General features: G+C 43.0%; 1 long non-coding RNA gene across 1 annotated transcript in view; it reads right to left on the bottom strand.

Annotated features, from left to right (window-relative positions):
* Positions 1 to 21159, bottom strand: part of LOC111560083 — an 87517-nt gene extending 66358 nt beyond the window's left edge. The window contains exon 1 of the long non-coding RNA XR_006596244.1: positions 20973 to 21159. This is a non-coding gene — a long non-coding RNA (uncharacterized LOC111560083). The remainder of the gene's footprint in view (positions 1 to 20972) is intronic.
* Between the last annotated feature and the right edge of the window lie 975 nt (positions 21160 to 22134).

Genomic DNA, 22134 nt, shown 5'->3' with positions numbered 1-22134 from the left:
TAATTCTGTTAATTTTTTGAGCAATTTCCATACCAGTTTCCAGTGGCAGAACCATTTTACATTCCCCCCCAACAGGTTCTAATGTCTCCACAGCCCTAACACCTGTTGTTTTCTGTATTTTGGTAGTAGCCGTCCCAATGGTGTGAGGCGATAGGTCCTTGTGATATGAATTTGCATCTCCCTAAGGATCAGTGACATTGGACATCTCATACCCTTATTGGGTATTTGTAAATCTTTGGAGAAATATCTCTTCAAGACTTTTGTGCATTTTTAAATCATGTTATTTTGTTAACTTGTAGAAGGTTTTATATATTCTGACTATTAAGTGCTTCTCAGCTATAGAGTTTGTAAGTATCTTCTCCCATTATGTAGGTTATGGACTGAATTGTGTCCCCCCCAAAAGTCACCAAAAGTCACATGTTGAAATCCTAACTTGTAGGTCCTCACAATGGGACCATATTTAGAGCTATGGACTTCAAAGTGGTAATTAAGGTGAAATGAGGTCACATGGGTAGACGTTAATCCAACAGGACCGGTTGGTACCTTTCAGAAGAGGAGATTAGAACACAGGTGCAAGACCCTGTGAGGACACAGAGAGAAGGTAGCCATACATGAGCCACAGGGAGAGGACTTAGAAGAAACCAACCCTGCAGACACTTTGGTCTTGGACTTCTAGTCTCCCGGACTGTAAGAAGATATTTTTCTACTGTTTAAGCCATCCAGTCTGTGGCATTTTGTTACAGCAGCCCCAGAAAACTAGTACACTGCAGGTTGCCTTTTAATTCTTTATCCTGTTGTTGGTGCCTTTGGTGAACAGACTGCAAAAATAACTTTGCAATAAGTAAATGGGGTTAACGTACATTAGATTATAGTACATTATTTGCAAATTGCACCACATTATTTCTTTTGAATAAGAATTATGTCTCCATAATCAGGCATACTTAATTCTGATTCTCAGTTTTGCCATGTATGATCTATGTGATCTTGAGCAAGTTTCTTAACCAAAATGCCCCAGATTCCCCACGTAAAAAATGGGAATAATAAGCTTTTCTTCATAACCGTTGTGGACATTAAAGTAATGCATGTATACTTGACATGAATTTCATTCTATTTGTTCAGTAAATCAAAAATGTATTATTTTTCTTTGTGATTTTCTCTTTTGAGACAATAGGTATCTGATGACAAAAATAGATATTGGCCAACTATGGGAGAACTCAGTCGTGCCAGACTTTAAACTCAACGAAGTAGCATCTTAGATGTGAGGAATTTACATAACATCTCAGCATTAGGAAAGAATACTTGTTCCCAGATATTGACATCTGTCCAAACTGAAATCTCTGAGTTACTATGCTTTTCATTCCTAGGACATGGTCAACCGAGCACACAGACGTGTGCCAAGATTCCAGTCTTCCTGGTATTCTCTGGTTGCTCGTCCAGATGACTTACATCTTCCTTGACTTTGACTCTGCAGGACCTTATTGGAAAACCAACTCTACCCTTTTTTGAAATTTTGAGGAACACAGAGATGAGTTCGAGGAAACACAGAAACAAATGAATTTAATCAAGCTTTTCCCATCTCAACAAGTGACGCTGCCATTTCTCAACTTCTGCTACTACGACAGGCAGAAGTCAGGAAAACCTGTGTCTGCTTTCTTAAAGCTAAGAGATTATTTCTGCACCAATTTTCTCAACTGAAGGCTAAGCCGTCAAAGGCTAATCTGGAGAGGAGGTGAGGGGCATACGTGGTCCCTACAAAGATACACTCTGTGCTTTTTGCCCATCTCCAATTGGCTTTCCTTTTTGTAGCCCATGGAATCTTAATTCTGATCTCGGTGATCGGGGAGGGGGGGAACTTAACTCTTCCTGTATATTCTATTTATTGTTTAGGTGGGGAATCTTGGCTCTAACTATTCAATATATACAAATTAAAACTTATTACTAGGTATTTCCTCAAAGAATACAAAAATACGGATTCAAAGGGATACACCCCCCTCACCCCAGTATTTATAGCAGCATTATATACAATAGCCAAATTATGGAAAGAGCCCAAATACCCATCAACTGATGAATGGATAACAAAGATGTGGTGCATATATATACATATATATAAAAATACATATATATTTATAAATATACCCACATACATGTGTACATGTGTATATACATATGTATATGTGCATATATATACACAATGGAATATTAGTCATAAAAAAATGAAATCTTGCCATTTGCAACCACACGGATGCAGTTAAAGTATTACGCTAAGCGAAATGTCAGAGAAAGACAACCATGTGATTTTGCTTATATGTGGAATTTAATAAACAAAACAAATGAACATGGAGGGGGGTGGGGAAGAGGCAAACCAAGAAAGAGACTCTTACCCACAGAGAATACACTGATGGTTACTGGAAGGGAGCTGCTGGAGGGGACGGCTTAATAGTTGATGGGTCTGAAGGAGGGCTGTTGTGATGAGCCCTGGATGTGGTGTGGAAGGGATGAATCACTAAATTCTACTCCTGAAACCGATACTGCACTGTAGGCTAACTAGATGGAATTTAAATAAAAACTTGGAGGAAAAAAAAAACACTCAAAAGAGGTTTTTCCTCAATGACACGTACTTTACCTTGAGGTTCCAAAGTCTACCTTAAAGCCACAAAACCTCTTCAGATCCCTGGTGGGTGAGAACTCTACCCTGAGGGCAGTATCACTCACCCTTCACGCCCTGCTCCCTGAATCTGAGAGGTGGGCGGGGTAAGGAGACAGATCTGGAAATGCTACAAGGAGTATGTTAGTCTTCCTGATTTTACTCTCCCACGCATGTCAAGTACTCACAACACTGCCAGCTATACAGTAAGCACTGATTTGTTTTAAACCTGTAGATTAGCAGAGTGTGTATTATCTATTTACAAGGAAAATGAAGTGCAAAGGTTGACTTACCAGCTCACCATCCGGGCAACTGGGAGAGACCCAGCCAAAACCTGAGTTCCCTGCTACTTCCCCCTTCCCAGGCAGCCCCAGGCAGTTGGTTACAAGAGATGCTAAGTTGTTCTTCAAACTGAGCTGTTGCCAAGGCAGTAGCTCATAAATCTATCTACTTTTAAATAAAAATTCAACAGAGCTGAGATAAAAAACACCACTTTTGAAATATTTTGCAAGTTATAGGCCTTTCCCTAATACTTTATCAATTTTTAAGTGATTTCTCTGCCATAAAAAAAAAGAATACACAAGAGCATAAAAGCTCAGTGTTTTGGTAGGCCATGGAGGAGGAATGCTTTGGGGATCTTCTGTACACACTTTGCACCATTTCTACGTAACTCCTCTTCTTCCAGAAAGTAGGACTTGAAAGAGGTCCAAGGTTGTTAAGCGTGTGAAGGTGAAAGAGAGACAGTGTGCACTAATGAGTGTTCCTAAATCAACTTTCAGGATGAGGAGTAAAATAATGAGAGAAACAAGGGTGATAATAGTGTTTGCTAGACAAAATTGCGGGGCCAGATTTTAGGTATTTTATGAGCTCGGTGGAGTTTCCTGATACCATCTTTAAATGCCCCCCCCCCTTAAATATAATAAGTGAGGGTGACAGATTTTACATGGACTCATACCAGTTTTTATAGAAAATAAAGGAACATGCAGTTCAATTTAGGCAAAGTAGGCAGCAAAAATTTTCAGGTTCCCAAATTACCCATGAATGGGATCTGTATTTATCATACACTTGTACAATTCAAACGTCAGTGATAGAAAAAAAGACTTTAATGGTGAATTTTTGCCTAAAAATTTCACCCAAAAGATCTTTTTTTTCAATTCACTTATTAACCAGAATGTGTTCTTATTCTGTTAAAAGAAAAAAAAGGAAGAGAAAAATAACCTTAAGGTATAAATATTTTCTCCTGTGTTTAACAAAACGTGTGTTATATAACATCACTGATAAGAACCCCATATACATACAAATATAACAATTATTTATTTAATGCAGATACAGTAAAACTGCCCAGTAAGTTTTTGAGATTGCTAGATCGTCAACATCCGTGAGCAAGTGTGGTCTTGAATCCCGAGAAAATAACGTATCATAACATGTCAGATATTCCTTAACAGCTTGGCAAACCACAGCATTAAATTTTATACATCAAGGAAAGGCTTCAAATAAGGTTTGGGAACACGGTGATGATTCAGGAAGAAATAGGATTTGTTAAACCCCAATGGATCTGCCAAATATATGAACATTTTGTTCAATTTCATCTCATGTGGCTTTTACCCAATTTTTTAGAGGAAAAAAAATAGAAAAAATGTTAGACTTCATTTATATGCAATAGTGTTTTTAGGTATATGTATATGTCATGTGACCATTGAATTTTACTTTGGAGATAGTCAAATATAAACTTGAAATTTTTAATTTTTCTTTGTTTAGTGGTTAAATATACTGTAGCTATGAATGCAAAGTTGGGTAGAGAGGTGCAGAGTTGGCTTTCTTGCTTTCTTAAGGAGGCCCAAGCTGGCCTCAACACTCTATTAGTGGAAATGCAGGCTTGAATCTGAGCCTCCAGTACCATAATGCCTCACAACAGCTGCAGTCACTGTTACCAACTTCCAGATACGTTGAGTTTACTCTTAAATGAGTTTGCTGCCTCCCTCAGCTGTGATAATGCCAAATTAGTGTCAGAACCCTGACCATATATAATCGTTACCCTGAAAGCTAAATGCCTGTCTTCCAATCTCCATCCTTGTTCCCATAAACGAAATGGAGTGTATATGAATCTTTTTGTTCAAATTGTCCATTTCCTCTGTAAAGTTGCATTCAGGTCATGCCCGTGTTTGTGCCGAAAAGTTTGAGAAAGCAAGAAGTTAAACACTTAAAAATAGAACTACCCGGCGATCCAGGAATCTCACCAGTGGGTATTTACCCAAAAAATACAAAAGCACTAATTCAAAGGGATAAGTGCACCCCTACGTTTACTGCAGTGTTATTTACAATAGCCAAGATAGGGACACAGCCCAAATGCCCACTGATTACTGAGTGGATAAAGATGAGATGGTGTATATATATACAAGGGGATATTATTCAGCTATTAAAAGGACCGAAATCTTGCCATTTATAGTAATATGGATGGAGCTGGAGAGTATAATGTTAAGTGAAATAATTCAGAGAAAAGCAAATACCATATGATTTCACTCAAGTAGAATTTACGAAACAAAAGCAAGCGAAACAGAGAGAGAGAGAGAGAGAGAGAGGCAAACCAAGAAAGACACTCTTAACTACAGAGAACAAGCTGAGGGTCACCAGAGGGCAGGTGGATGGGGGCTGGGGACAATAGGGGATGGGGATTAAAGGGCACACTCACTAGAATGAGCTCTGAGTAATGTAGAGAATTGCTGAGTCACTATGTTGTACACGTGAAATTAATATAATACTGTATGTGGACGACACTGGAATTAAAAAAAAAAACCTTAGAAAAAAGAAGTTTGAGTAACTTTTCTGTTTTCTATTGGAGGAGCCAAGATTCATAAGGTGGGAAATACCCTTAAGTTAGCGAAAGTACTTAAACTGAGCGGCGTAGCCAGAAAATATGACGAATAACACCAACAATGACTAGGTACGCTTTGATTTTTTTTTTTAGCCTTTTTTTTTTTGAATTCACATGAAATTTTAAGAAGTAATGCAAAGAGATCCTAGGGACCCTTTACCAGTTTTCTCCAAAAGTATACTATATCACAACCAGAAGAGTGACACTGATCAGAGATACAGACCATTTCCTTAACCACTGGGATTCCTCATGTTGTCCGTTTATATCCATGCCTACTCCCTTTGATTCCCATCATCCCCCCTTTCCTCTGACACCACCCCATACCTAACTCTTAGCAACTACTAACCCATTCTCCATTTCTGTAATATTGCCATTTTAAGAAAGCTAGATACACGGGATCATTTAGTATGGAACCTTTCATGACTGGCTTTTTTCCATTCTGGATAATTCTCTGAGATACACACAAGTTTAGGTGTGCTATTAGTTCATTCCTTTTCATTGCTCAGTGGTATTCCATGGTGTAAATTTACCACAGGGTACTTACTGAACCACCAACTCATTGAGGAACATCTGGGTGTTTCCACTTTGGGACTTTTATGAATAAAACTTCAATGAACACTGGTGTATAGAGTTTCATTGTGAACCTGAGTTTTCCTTTCTCTGAGATAAGTGTTCCGAGGTCCAATAACTAGGTTTTATGTAGTAGCATGCTTTGCTTTTATTTTTTTTCTAAATTTTTTAATGTTTTTATTTATTTTTGAGAGAGAGAGAGACAGAGCATGAGCAGGGGAGGGGCAGAGAGAGGAGGAGACACAGAATCCAAAGCGGGCTCCAGGCTCAGAGCTGTCAGCTCGACGTGGGGCTCGAACTCACAAACTGCGAGATCATGACCTGAGCTGAAGTCGGATGCTTAATCGACTGAGCCACCCAGGCGCCCCAGAGCATGCTTTGTTTTTAAAGGAGATGCCAAATTCTTTTCCAGAAGGGCTGTACTATTTTATATTCCATACACCAATGTGTATGCAACTGATTCAGTCTCTCGGCATCCTTTCTAGTATCGGGTGTTGTCAGCTTTTTTTTTAATCTGAGCCATTCTGATAGGGGCGTCATGTTCTCTAATTTTAGTTTAAAATTAAATTTTAATTTTATTTTCCCTAATGGCAAATGATGTTGAACGTTATTTCAAGTGCTTCTTTGCCATCTGTATGTACTCATCTGTTGCCTTCATGCGTTTTGCCCATTTCCAAAGGAATTGTTTGTGCTTTATTTCTGCTGAGTGCTCACAGTTCTTTGTATATTCTAGAGAGGAGTCCTTTGTCAAACAGACGGTTTGAAGATATTTATCGTCTTTGACATCTTTGTCAATTCTCTTCATGTGGGCTTTTATGGCGCAATGTTGAAATTTATCAAATTTGCCTTTTATGGATTCCACCTTGGGTGTCAAATCTAAGAATTCTTTGCCTAGCCCTAGATCCCAAAGATTGCATGCCTTTTTTTCCCCGAAAAGATTATAAAGCTTAAAGTCTTATCTATCACACCTAAGTCCTTGTTTTGAGTTAATTTTTCTATAGAGTATGAAGTCTGGAGTATGACTATAGAGAATCTATAGAGATTCATTCTTCTGCCTATGAATGTCCAATGGCTCCAGCAGCATTTGTCGACAAGTCTATGCCTCTTCCATTGAATTGCTTTTGTACCTTTGTCAGAAATCAGTTGAGCTTGTTTGTTTGGGTCTATTCCTGGGATCTCTATTCTGTTCCACTAATCTTTGTATCTGGGGTTCCACCAACGCATCACAGGCTTGATTCCTAGGACATTGTAATATGCCTTTAAATCGGGCAGCACAGCTCTATCTAGCTTATTCTTTATACATTTTTCTATTTTTTAAACAAAATATTTTTTAATGTTTATTTATTATTGAGAGACCGAGAGAGACAGAGTGTGAGCATGGGAGGGGCAGAGAGAGGTGGAGACACGAATCCAAAGCAGGCTCCGGGCTCTGAACTGTCAGCACAGAGCCCGACGCGGGGCTCGAACTCACAAACTGTGAGATCATGACCTGAACCGAAGTCCGACACCCGACCGACTGAGCCACCCAGACGCCCCACATTTTTCTATTTTTAAAGCTATTATGTGTTCAAGTTCTTTTCAGCCCCCCTCTCGTTTCTTCTGTCCTTCCAAAACTTCTAGGACACAAATGTTAGCTATACTCTGTAGAATCCCTCACACTCTGTTCATCCTTTTTTCCAAGTCTATCTTCTGTTTTTTTCAGATTGGGTAATTTCTCTTGTTCACTCTTCCAGTCCATGGATTCTTTCCTCTGACTTCTCTCTTCTGCTCTTAATCTCATCCACAGAGCTTTAATTTTCACTTCTTCCATTATCTGGACCTACAAATTCCATTTGGTTCTTCTTTTTATCTTCTATTCGTTGCTTCTTTGTAATTTGTGCTGAGGCTCTCTTTAAAAAAAACTTCATTGAAATGAACTTCATTGCTCATTGAAATGTTTTTATGATGGTTGCATGAAGCCTCTAACATCTCTGCCGTCTCACTGCTGGTATGTACTGGTTGCCTTTTGTATTGAAATTGTCATTTTCCTGGATCTTGACACAAGCGATTTCCGGTTAAAATCTGAACAATTTGTCTATTCAGTTGTGAGACTCTGGACATTCTTTAAACCTTATATGTTACTTCGTTTCCATGACACGGCTTCAGCAAGGAAAGTGAGGACTATTACCTTGTTGCTGCCAGGTAGGGGTAGAAATCCAGATTCCTCACTTGTCTTCTTTTGACAATGGGGCCCAGGGTTGAGTGTGGGGCCAGAGGTTCCTTGTCATTCCTTTAGGTCTCCACAGATAACACCCTGAAAGAAAAGGGTAGGAATTCCTTCTTTACTGCTCCCTGTTTGTTCTCCACTGACACAACGGAAACGTGTCTCAACGCCCCTGGGCTGGGGCAAAAATCCTCCACTTAGATCACCTCAGCAGGCAGGTGGAGGGATGACGCAATACTCACAGATAGGAATGGAAGCTGTGGCTCCCCCATCATCACCACAGATACTGTGGAGGGGGGTGCATCATTACCACCTAGCAGAAATGAAAGTTCCAGCTCCTTACTTGACCTCTGCTACAACCATGGCAGGTGGATTGGAGAACCTCATTACAGTCTGAGGACAGCGGAGGTTACCCACTCAACCTCTGTTGGCACAGAGTGGGAATGGGGCACGACTTTTTCTGTGGTGTTTGGCTAGAGTAGAGCAATTATTGTCTAAAAGGTTTCTTGCTAGGCTTCCCCTTTCCTGGTCCTTTGGCTAGAAGGAGGAGGCTTTTCATGAGGAATTTTTTTGTCTGTACCTGTTGGGTGGGTCTGGATTTCCAACTAATTCATCTCCAAGTCTGGGATAGAGGAAGCTAAAAGAAAACCCAGGGAAGATACTCCTATGTTAATCCTTCATCCCCAAGTTTCCCAGCCAGTCTTCCCTCTTTTCTCCACTTGTCAGAGTTTATATATATGGGCTGTGGCCTTTAGAAGTTCTTATAGAAGGAAATAGGAAAAAGTATACCTACTTCTTCCCACACACAAAGTCCTATGGTGTAACTTTTAAATGGCGAGATTCCAAAGGCAGAAGCAGAAAACTTCACATTATTAGTGATTTCCCATCACACACTATTGGGCCCGCTTTAAACTACTATTGGAAAATTTACATGAGAAATCACAACTGGAAACCTACATGTAGAAAATACTAATAAATAGTATTCTTGTGATTAAAAGCATGCTAACATATATAGCAACTCCCTGTATTAGTGTATTTCCACGTATCTAAAATTTACTTGAAAAGCAGAACACTATTGGCCGACTACTCCAAAATGATTATTCTCTCTCATCTTTTTGATGGGAAAGGAGAAAACCATATGATATGAGAAATGCTTTTGGATCATCGGCCTGAACTAAGTGACTTTTCCCACAGTTTTATCAGTTGTTGATTATCATTATCATTGGACTAGGTCACCCTAGTTGTCAGGTAAAAGTCATCTGGAGAACTTCCCTTGGGGAATAAAAATGCAAAACTGTGTATGGAGATTCAGGAACAACCACTTGTATTCCGGATGGGAAAACAGTTTTAATCCATGTACGTTTACTTAGGAGGTTATCACATCATAAAAGCAATAGATGTTGAAAACCCAATGAGAATTGGTTACGATAAGAAAAATATTCCAAATGGTAAGAAAAGCACTTCATCGTATAGGCTCTGATTTTTAGTATAAGAAGTCTGAAAAGGCATGGTCTAAAGATTACATTTTTGCTGTGTGTACTTGAGGCCAAGATCCTGAATGAAAAAAAAAAATCAGTACAGAATCAGTCATGTGGTTGCTTCTAATTATCTTGATCAGCACGGTCTTGAGTTCAACATCAATTTTGGTATATAATACACTATCCATAAAAACACACAGACACATTGAAGAAAAAACTAAGAACAGAAATGGGAAATGATACGGGCACCTGGGTGGCTCAGTCAGTTAGGTGTCTGACTTCAGCTCACGGTTCATGAGTTTGAGCCCCGCATTGGGCTCTGTGCTGTCAGCGGAACCGACTTCAGATCCTCTGTCTCCCTCTCTCTGTGCCCCTCCTGTCCTCACGCACATGTGCATGTTCTCTCTCAAAATTTGATAAAACATTTAAAAAAAGAAATGGGGATATATAATATTAAAGGAGCTCAAGGGGCGCCTGGGTGGCGCAGTCGGTTAAGCGTCGGACTTCAGCCAGGTCACGATCTCGCGGTCCGTGAGTTCGAGCCCCGCGTCAGGCTCTGGGCTGATGGCTCGGAGCCTGGAGCCTGTTTCCGATTCTGTGTCTCCCTCTCTCTCTGCCCCTCCCCCGTTCATGCTCTGTCTCTCTCTGTCCCAAAAATAAATAAAAAACGTTGAAAAAAAAATTTTAAAGGAGCTCAAGCATTTTCTAAAAATACACGTAGAATCTAACTTGGTTAAGATTGTATATTCACAATCTGTTTATGGTCACAAATCTAATCATGAGAAAAAATCCACTCTTTAGACTTTTTCCTATTAATCCATTTGTACTTTCTCAGTAGTTTGACATTTCAGGGTCATTAAGAAAGGTCACAAGTGGTTAGAAATAAATATAACCAAGTTGGTAAAAGACCTTTACCCACAAAACTTTAAGATACTGATAAAAGAAACTGAAGAAGACACAAATGTGTAACAATATATTCTGTGTTCATGGACTGGAAGAATTGTTAAAATGTCTGTACTACCCAAAGCCATCCATAGATTCAATGCAATCTGGATTGAGATTCTAAATGCCAGTTTTCATAGAAATAGAAGAAAAAATTTATATGGAACCACAAAAGAAGCCAAATAGCTAATGTGATCTTGAGAAATGACAAAGTTGGAGGCATCCCACTTTATAATTTCAAACTGCACTGCAAAGCTGCAGGAATCAAAACAGGGTACTGGCATAAAAATGGACAAAGACCAATGGTACAGAATACAGAGCCCAGAAACAAACCCATGAACGTATGGCCAACTAAATACTCAATGGAGAAAAGATAGTTTCTTTAGTAAATGGTGTTTGGAAAAACAGATATTCTCTCACAAAGGAGTGAAACTGGGTCACTCTGCTTACATGGGTCACGTAAATTATCTTGAGATAGACTGAAGGCTTCAAGTAAGATCTGGAATTTTCAAACTCTGAAATGAAAACATAGGCAAAAAGCTCCTCGGCATTGGTCTTGGCCATGAATTTTTGGATGTAACACCAAAAGCATAAACGACAAAACCTTGAATATTTGGTTAATGTCCAAAATATAAAAGAAACTCCTACAACTCAAGAATAAAAAAACAAATAATCCTACTTTTTTAATTGGGGGAGGGGCGCCTGGGTGGCTCAGTCAGTTGAGCGTCCGACTTCGGCTCAGGTCTTAATCTACAGTTGGTGAGTCTGAGCCCCACATCGGGCTCTGCACTGAGTGTGGAGCCTGCTTGGGATTCTCTATATTTCCCTCACCCTCTCTCTGCCCTTCCTCTGCTTGTATGCCCTCTCCTGCTCTCAAAATAAATAAAATAAACTTAAAAAATAATTGAGGGAAGGACCTGAATAGGTAACTTTCCAAAGAAGATATACCAATGACCAAGTGGAACACGGAAAGATGCTCAGCACCATGAATCAACAGGGATGTGCAAATCAAAACCACAATGTGGTATCGTCGTGCTCCTGATAACGGGACTATTAAAAGAGATAAATGCTAGGGAGGATGTGAAGCAAAAGGAACCATTGTAGACTACTGGTGGGAATGTAAATTGGTAAACCACTACAGGAAACAGTATGGATGCTCCTCAAAAAATTAAAAATAGAACTACCATATGATCCAGCAGTTACACCTGTGTGTGTGTGTGTGTGTGTATACATATTCAAAGGAATGAAATAATTATCTCAAAGAAATATCTGCATCTCAGTGCTTACTGCAGTATTTTTTTTATCATAGCCAAGACATGGAAACAATGTAAGTGTCCAGTGATGGATGAATGGATAATGATGTATGCAATGGAATATTATTCAGCCATAAAAAAGAAGGAAATCCTACATTTGCAACAACACGGATGAGCCTTCGGGACTTACACTAAGTCAGACAAATCAGACAGAGCAAGACAAATACTGGATGATATCATATGTGGAATCTAAAAACAACAAACTCACAGAAACCAAGGAGACTTGTGGTTGCTGGAAGTGGGGGAAACGGTCACCCACAGGTTCAACATTCCAGTTATAAAAAACGACTAAGTTCTGGAGACGTAATGCAGATCATGGTGACTACAGTCAACACTATTTTATACTTGACAGTTGCTGAGACTGTGTCTTCAAAGTTTTCACCACAACAAGAAAGAGACAGAGAGAAGGTGTTGACTGTGAGAATCATTTCATAATACAGAAGTATATGTCATCATCTCATTGTACACCTCAAACAAGGTTACGTGCCAGTTGTATCTCAATAAAACTAGGAAAAACTTTCCTCTCAAGGTTTCTACTTCTTTAGATTTCCTGGATGACTCCCACTTTTTCTAGCATGATATCCAGCCCCAGTATTCATGCAGGTTTAATACTCTCTTGGTTCCCTGGTCTTGTCTACCATAAATGTTAGTTACTAAATGAAAACTGAATTTCCATCCTACTCCATCCCATTCCATCTTCTCACTCCCACGGTCATACACTTGGCTGAGTCACTATCAGTCTATAATCCTTAGATAATCTCAACTTGATGTACCTGACATCTTTCCAGTTTATTTCCTCCAGAATTCTGAGTACAGTTTCAGTTCCACTATACATTAACCCAGTATCTCCTATCATGAAAGATCCTGTCCCTTCTGACGCAATTTAAATTTCGTGGTCCATAATTATAATTAATACAAATAGGTCACAAAAGCATCATTTTACAATTAGATTCAGGACTACGAATAAGGAATAGCTATGATCAATCCCTTGTCCATCCTTATGTTGATGGACAAAACTTGACAAAACTCCACTCCTGCTTAAACCCAACTGTTTATTCTTCATCCATACACATGTGCCTCTCACTCTCCTAGACAACTATTTTATTCCTCCTTCTCCATGTTCAAACCTCTCCAAATCCTACCCCAAACCTGTCAGCCTCCTATCTGGCAGAACATAAAAACAATCACAAGAGTGCTTCCCCAAGTTTCCTTCCACTACTCATGCATTTATCAGCCTCTGCTTTCTTACATTACATTTAACTCCGTTTACGTACTAGAACCTATTTAGATTTACCTCAAGCATAGAAGTTCCTAGGCTGCACGATTGCAGAAATGTTAGTGTATTTTCCTAACTCACATGTTAAGTCAGGTTCTCTGGAAAACAGACTCTGAGGTGCAGATTTGAGCGTGGAAAGTTCACTGGAGAGTGCTCTCAGAACGGCAGCTAGGAGGGAAGCAGGGCTGGTCTGTGATGCATTTGCAAAATACGCAACCACACTATGGCAGCTGTGGAGCAAGAATGGTCCTACAGAACTGTCTCAGATTAAGGCAAGAGGGTTAAGCCCTATGACCCTCTACTGACCAGCTATCATATGCCAGACAGACTGGGCAAGGCAGCTTCCTTCAGCTAAGGATAATTAGTAGGGAAAAACTCAGTTGTGAGTTATCGGCAGCCAAGTCTGATTCCTAGAGTTTCTGGGGGAATGAATGTCATTGCTCCAGCATCTGGGTTTCCACCACAGAATCCACTACAGCTAACTACGGTCTAAGCAAATTCATTTGCTTCCTATAGTAAGTTCGCCCCATCTTGGAAGAGCTCCTCCTGGAATCAGATTGGTCTTTTCTTAGGGAAATTAGTAGGAGGAAGGTTAGAACAAATGCCAGCCCCTTCTGCTGCACCATGTTGTAGGGCCACTACTGAGACCCACTATCTCCTTCTGTACTATTCATTCTAGATTCTCTTACCCTGGGCTAGCATCCACACTCAACTAGGTGGCTTATCTGGTGGGGTAACCCAAACCACAGCCTTGAGTGAATTCTACTTCTGAATTCCATGACTTGATCAGGTGTTGGTACAGAACTTCCCTATTTACAACCAAAACTGGGCAAGGAAGTAACCACAAAAAGATGTCCTAGCCCATCACCTAGGGGTCAAAGATGGTCTTTTCTGCCTACATGATGTAGCAGCAGCCTTAACTTGTCCTTATAAAGAAGAACAACTGCCCTAGCCAGGTGGTGATGCTTCTCCCTGCCTGCTTATCTCTGCCATGGAAGCCCCAAGGTCACCATACAACAGTCATAATATAAATAAATCTTTGGGCTGATCCTTGGGCTTTTACTGCTCTTTGGATGCCGGAGGTGAAGGTCTCTTTACATGCAGCCCAGGAGATGCTCTGTCACACTTCAACTGGGGATTAATGACCTTTAGTTTCTCACTTTCTTTGTCCAGTCCATCCATGGTACTCAAGAGAAGCCATCCAATTCCATAGTTCTTACAATCACTACTTAGTGATTCCTCACCCATTAGTGGTGAGGAATCGAGTTCCCCATCTCATTCTGGAGGCTGCTCCCTCTAATAGAGCTGACTCACCCTACCTCTTGAGAAGAGATCGCGTGCTTCTCTTCCCGACTCTGCATTCATGAAGATTAACTTAGTAGCTTAAAGTCTTCCAAGGTGGGAGTATTTACACCATGGAAGTTGACCCATGTTAGAAATCAAGTTGTTCTCCTCCCCTGCCCAGAGAGCCAATTATTAAACATTTGCCAACACACCACTGGTTTTTCCCTTCTGTCCGCTTCTGGCACCAACTGTCTTCGGTTGGACTCCTGAGAAGCCAGACTTTGAGATGGAGATTTGTCTGCAGGAAGTTTACCAGGCTACTGAGAACAGTATCTGTGAGGGAGTGAAGGGAGCAGAACTGGCCACTGAAAGTGGAAGGCAGTCTTGTCAATGGTCTCTGACAATCCCATCAGGAGTTCTAGAGTTGGGACTGTCCTACAGACTGGCCCAGAATTCACATAGGAAACCGAGCATTTTATGACTACAGTGATGAGTCAAAGGATGCCAGCCACCCCCAACAGAGGCTGTAACCCTAGGGGAGGCAGTTATCTTCCACTGAGGGCACTTCCTGTGGAGGAACCCAGCCATGAGCCATATGTAGCCAAAGAGCATTCCTCTAATACCTGGGGGATGGAATGTTTCAGTCCTAAAAACGGGATGTGAACAACTGTGAGCATCCTTCTGTATCAGTAAGTATTCATCTCACTTTATTTCTTAAGTATATCATCTACTAAACAAACCTATTTTCCCCATTATACAATTCTCCAAAGAATTTTTTAATGGATAGGTATTTGTATACATTGATAATATTAATAGGGAAACCCCTAAGAAATATGTTTTTTTAAGGGGTTGTATTCATGGCTTGAGCAGCCAGCACTTTCACCAACACTAGTTAGTATTTACAAATATGACATGAAAAATGTAATTAAGTTTTGGTTAAACTGGACTTATTACTAATGCAATTGAAAATATACATATTTAATGCTGACTGTATTTCTAAAATTGTGTTCTTCCCACTTTTCTTGCTCTGAATATTTTTCCTTATTGAATTAAAAGGGCTTTTTAAAAAAAATGTTTATTTTGAGAGAGACAGAGAGAGAGAGAGAGAGTGAGTGCATGAGCAGGGTAGGGGCAGAGAGAGGGGGGAGGGAGAGAGAGAGGGAGAGAGAGAAGCCCAAGCAGGCTCTGTGCCATCGGAGGAGAGCAACGCAGGGCTCAATCTCACCAATGCTGAGATCATGACCTGACACCAATCAAGTCTAGCCCCATTTTAGGATTACATAATGAGAATATTTTCCATATGTGTGTGTGTGTGTGTGTGTGTGTGTGTGTGTGTGTGTGTGTGTATAGGCAGGCTACTGAGAAGCTGTTTTATTGCAAAATTAAAATTTTGGATATTTTTTTTCTAATGGGTTCTCATTCTGCTGTTAACACTTAAAAATACATTGATGACTTTTGAGCACTTATAGTGATCAGTTATTTGGTAGACTTTCAACAAGCATCATCAGCCGACTCATATACGGAAAAGGACTGTAAGAAAGAAGCACGTTAGAGGCACCTGGGTGGCTCAACTGATTGAGCTTCTGATCTTGATTTTGGTTCAGGTCATGATCCTGGGGTCCTGGGACGGAGTCCGGCATCAGCTCCACATGGAGGACAGAGCCTGCTTGAGGTTCTCTACCTCTGCCCTTCTCCCTTGCTCATAGGCATGCTCTCTCTCAAATTAAAAACAAAAAAGCTGAGTTAAATAAAATGGGGCATAAAACTAAATCACGAAAGCCAAGAGAATTGATAAAAGAAGTCTATAAACCTTCATCTTTAAAATGTCTGCTAATGATCAATATTAAAGACCATCAATTGAGGGGCCTCCTGACACAGTAAGTAGTTTTTAAGTATTAAATATTTCATTGCCATTAACTAGCCATTAAGTGCCATTCACTTAAAAACTATATTATCATCTATTTACCAAACTGGAATGAATTAGTGGATGCTGTGTTGAATGAATGATTTCTTAAACCTTATGTAACATCAAGCTCTGTGGAATTTTCCCAATTTTCTTATCTTTACGTTATTGTCATTTATCTATGTGTCTTAACCAGAATACATTCATTGGAAGCAAGGATGAGATCTTAATCAGCTTTTTATATCTACTGAGTAATTTAATCAAGTGTCTTCTTGCACATGACTATTATCTCGATTAATAAAGCTAAATTTAGGGGCGCCTGGGTGGCGCAGTCGGTTAAGCGTCCGACTTCAGCCAGGTCACGATCTTATGGTCCGTGAGTTCGAGCCCCGCATCAGGCTCTGGGCTGATGGCTCAGAGCCTGGAGCCTGTTTCCGATTCTGTGTCTCCCTCTCTCTCTGCCCCTCCCCTGTTCATGCTCTGTCTCTCTCTGTCCCCCCAAAAAAATAAATAAACGTTGAAAAAAAATTAAAAAAAAAAAAGAAAAAGAATAAAGCTAAATTTAGAGTGCTCTCAATTATAATTCATATAATCTTGATAACAACCCTATCAAGCAGGTGTACTATCATTCACACTTTATCAGATGAAGAAATCGGAGAATAGAAAAGTAATTTGCCAAAAGTCACACAGCTGTGCTCGAGGACACCAACAGTCTAAGGCGGGCAGTCTTACTCCTAAGCCCCCATTTGGAACAAATTATAAATTATTCATGATAGTAATATCACATCAGATACATTTGCCAGGCTCAAGCATGTGCCGCCGCTATATACCAGTGAATACCTGTGGAATTTGATGCCATTGGAGTAGGGCTTATTTTGATGACAAAATTAAAGTCGGCTAATATTGGCCTTCAGGACATTTTACCTTAATCTGTATTTTCTAAATATTCTAGGAGATCCTTGAATAATTTAGTAATATAAGAGGGCTAAAGTAACATTTGGTCTGCAGTGAAAAAGGAAGAAGACGTAGCATTCGCTAAGTGATCCATCTCGAACATCCAAATCAGCTAACACTTTGGACGGGGAAGGTGAGTTGAGACCATTTTGCGGGCACCGGTCTTCTGCAGTTCCTCTCCTCAAAAGAAAAGCCTCCAAGAGAGCACATTTATTTGGAGCATTCAACCTCCTGTTCATAATACCAACAATGTTTCCATTTTAGATAAACCCACTGAGCCCTCGAGATAATTTATATTTAATTTCTTGGTGTTACCTCGATCCCTTAATTATATGGTTAAAATCCCTGAGATCAGGGTGTTAGGCAAGTTTAGTGAGTTACTGGGACAGACAATGTGTGCGTGGGAGGAATTTACAAAATGAGCAATGCATTGGAATTCTAAGAAATGTCCACTAAAATGGCTCTCAAATTAGAACTCCTTGTTTCAGCCCCGGAAACAGTGGAGTTCTGCACACCCCACGCTTTCAAAGGCTCTTCTGCACAATCGTTTAGATGTTTTGAGCAGGCAGCAGCACAGCTGGGGAAACTTTACTGTCTTCTTCTTACGGACTCAAGTGCGGTTATAACGCAGAGCACCGAAGGGAAGGAGTCATCTTTCAGAAACCTCTCTTACCCTTGCGAGACATATTTGATTAATCGTCACTTGTCCTGTGTCGGGCAGAGAACTCTCTGCATGTCCTAAATCACATGGTCCTCATGCCCTTCAAATGCAACCGTGCTTTTCCATGCTTCGACAGAGGACACGATGCAAGCCACATATTCTAAAAGAGCATCTCAACAGGTTTTAAGCTTCCTCGACCATTTTCTGCGGTATGACTTCACTTGGTGGTTTCTCCAGCCCCAGAAAGACTGCAACGCAGACAATCCCAGCCTTGATGCTGATGTTACAAATGACCTTCCCTGGGTTTTCTATGTGACAGGGCACACAAGGGAATGATGCAGCGGTCACTTCAGTCATTCGAGAACTTGAACTGTCCCCAGGGAGCTGTCAGAACAATCAGCCCCTCCTTCAGGAAATGAGAGGAAGTGCCAGCCCAGTGGAAATTTATTTATTACCCATTTGAAGGCTGCTGAAATAACAAAACATCCTTCTTACCAAGCACAGCAGGGCTATACAAAGAAACTGGGAATATTCTCACACTGGGGCAGTGAATGTCATTCAGTCGAGGGCTAAGCAGTATTATTTTGTTAACGGCACTCCCAAAGAAGGAAGAAGGCAACGTGATCGTGTAAAATAAATTAAGCATCAGTGAAAAACTTTCCTTGACCCAACTCATTGCAAGAAATCTGCTAAAAGTGACCTTGGTGCCAAGCAGGTCAACAGCTCCTGCGTCAGAGTGCAGGCTCTGTCACAGTTCTAGTCTACTGTGCTGGGAAACCCCTCCACTCAGGTTCAAAGAGTTAAAAAAAAAAAAAAAAAAAGCCCTTCTGCCTGGAGCAGCTACTCCCCAAATTAGGGGAAATGGCGAAGGTGTTTCTCTAGCCTGCAGGGAAAACTAAGGATCGAAATCTCTATCATCCCTCCCTTCCCAAGGCAGAGCTCTGCACCTAGAGACTTGCCGCGCTGGCCCTGGGGCCGAGGAAGACCATCCCTCGCCTAGCCTGTGCCTTCGGCCTTAGGTCTAGTGGGGGCACTCGCCTCCTCCTTTTACCTTCCTGCAGGACATTTGGGGGGATGGCTCTGAATTGCAAAGCTCTGTCAATGCCTGGAAACAGATCCCTGCCTTCCGAATTCACTCCGCCTGTGCTTTGTTCTAGTGGGTGTTCTTGGTCCTCTGTTCAAGCTACCGGAAGTAAAATAATGCATGAAAAAATAGGAAGAAGGAATTCGGTCTCAAGGCCGTGAACGCAGAAATCTTGCCTGAGAAATCTTGCCCCCCTGGCCTGCACATTTCAGACTCGCCAGGCCCCACCATCATGGCTAATCCACATCGTGGACTGAGGGACTCCCTCAAGGATGGGAGGAACAGGCCTGGAGCTCTGGAGGCCCCGCCAAGCAGCTCTGATGGGCCAGGCACCTTTCCCCTCCGGTGACCCTCCGGTGCCCAGGCTCCCAGTTTGCAACATGACGCTGCAGGGCACGTTGAGGTGTGGCTGCTGAAACGCCCAGAAGAGGAGCCCGGGCCTACCGCTGTGCAACCTCTTCTCCACCCAGGTGGCACCACATCCTGTCCAGAGCCACGTTCATTGGTCTGCAACAGGTCCTATCAGGCTGAGCAGGAAGGACCCCCCAGCTCCCGCCGCACTATAGGTTTGTGACCACAATGTTCCCTCCAAGGGGAAAGCTGAGAGGGAGAGGCCTGTCCACAGACACTCAGAGGACTTGCTCGGACTCAGGACAGAACACAGATGGAGGGACTCTGGGAGCGGTACTGGGAACCCAGTTCCAGGCTGGCTGGGAACCCAGTTCCGGCTGTAGCTAGCCTTGCCCACTTCCTCAAAGGCACAGTGCAAGCAATGATCTCTGCGGCCAGTAGGCAGAGGGAGAGAGAGCCCTTCCGGAAGCTGGCTGCCCACTCGCCGTCTTCCCTAGCCCAACTCACAACCGTCCTGCTCGCCAGGCACTTGTTCTCCCTCTAGACAGAATCTTCTACAGGGTTCTGTGCGGTCAGCGGTGGCCACAGGATCCTGGCCATTGGAGGTAGAACCGCGGTGCCCTCTGGAGCCAGGAAGGGACAGCGGAGCGTCACAAAAATGTGTCCCACCACTTCCCTGGAGCAGCTGGGGTGCTCGGCTGGTGTGACCCCAACGTCGGGGCCAAGTCCCAGGTCTCTCTGGCAGATTTCTGGATGGACCGCTATGCCTGTTCTTACAATAAAGGGCCGACACGCTTTAGAGAGCGGAAGAGAGCTGGCCGACACCTGCCTGAGCTGAAGATCGCGAAGTTCATGAGAACGCGGGGTTCATTCCACAAGCCCCCCCCCCGACCCCACCCCCACCCAAGTCACCTGCGGGGGAAGCGGGTCCCGGAAAGTGACCAACTCGGCGTTCGGCAGCACGGAATAAAAACCCCAAGGGCTCTCCACTTGAGGACACGGCGGACCTGCTGTGGCCACCACCAGCACCCTGCCCCACGAACCCCAAGGTCAGCAGCGCCGGGTCCCACCCGGGGGTGGGAGCCGGGCCCGCGGAGATGCTCCCCAAGCCCGCGACTCGGCACGCCCCTCCCCCACTGCGCCCCCCCCCCCCAGCATCTGCGCGGTGACCCCCGGACGCTGGCCCCACAGCACCCTAAGTCCTGGCCGAACAGACCTGGCCCTCTGCCCCCCCTCAAGCCAGCTGCGGACCCCCCAAACCTAGCGGCCGGTGGGCGGGACTGGGTGGGGGGACTGGGGCTGCTCGGTGCCCGCAGCGAGCACGGGGACCGGGAAGCCACGCACCCCTTGTCCAGAAAGTCCTCAGTCCCCGAGACGGCTCTCGAGGAGGCGCACCCAGGTCCACCCGCACCCCCACCCCACCCCCACCTGGCCTACCTGCCCGCTGTCAGCGCGCTCTGCTCCTCTCCAGATGGGACCACCGCCAGGAGCAGGGCCTGAGGCAGGAGAGCCGCGACCTTTAGGTGACCCGCACCCCAGGCCGTTCGGTGGGAGCTGGCCCAGGTCCCGGCATCCGGGGCGTCAGGGCGCTGGGCCGCAGCCCCACCGCCTCCACGTGGGACCAGGCCCTCCGCACCTGCCCCGGCTTCTAGCCCCGCCCGAAACCCACCCTCGGGCCCCAGAATCTAACCCTGAGATTCACCTGTGTCCGCAGGAAAACAGGTAACAATCCTCCCGGGCCGCTGCTGATGCCTCACCTCCAAGAACAGAGTCCCTGGAAGAGGCATCAGCATCCTTCCAATCCCAAGTGACTGATGAAAGCAGTATCTTAAAGCATCTCAGGAGAACGTGGGACAAGGTCAGAAAACTGCGCGGCTTGAGCGAAAACCCTTGCTTTAGACCTCAGGAAAGTCGAGAGCTGCTTGCCTAGGAATCTGCTGCCTGGAAGCAGAGAGGACGCCCAGCAGGAGGAACGGAAAAACGGGCGAGCGAACTCAAACAGCTTGTGAGTGGAAGGACAGCCAGTTAGTGTCTGACTGCAACCTTGCAGAAGATGGGAAGTTGGCCTGGCCTCTTGAGAGAAGGGGACAGCAGCGGGGCATCAGCGAGAAAGAGTCAGCTGGGAAAATGGAGATCATCTGGCCCGGCAGTCAGAAGCTGAATTGAAAAAACTCAGGGATGCTGTTCATGTGTAGATGTTTCTGTTAAAAGGCTCGAGGGAGAAAAATAAATACTTAAAAAAATTATTTGAGGACAATCAAAATCAAATGAATGAAGAACCTACAGGAGAAATTTAAAAAAAAAAACACACATACACACAAAAGCCTTCAAAACTGAGATGAGCGTGTTTGCAGTCTGAATGCACAACTCGGAAGAGATTCGGGAGCAGCGGCCGAAGCTTCAAGTTCTGCCTCAATTACACCAAAAACGTGCAATGCCGACTTCAGAGAATGCTGACAGAGGAGGAAACATGCTCGGAGACAGAGAAGGAAGCTGCAAGTGCATGAAAACGGGACCCACATTCATCAGAAGCTCCACCTTTACAGGGTGAGCTGAAGACAAGGACAAAGACCCGTTTTCTTCTATCATAACCGGGTTC

Source organism: Felis catus, chromosome B1 (assembly GCF_018350175.1).
Source record: "Felis catus isolate Fca126 chromosome B1, F.catus_Fca126_mat1.0, whole genome shotgun sequence".
NCBI lineage: Eukaryota > Metazoa > Chordata > Mammalia > Carnivora > Felidae > Felis > Felis catus.
The sequence above is the reverse complement of the archived record's forward strand: the minus strand, read 5'-3'. Positions and strand labels throughout refer to the sequence as shown.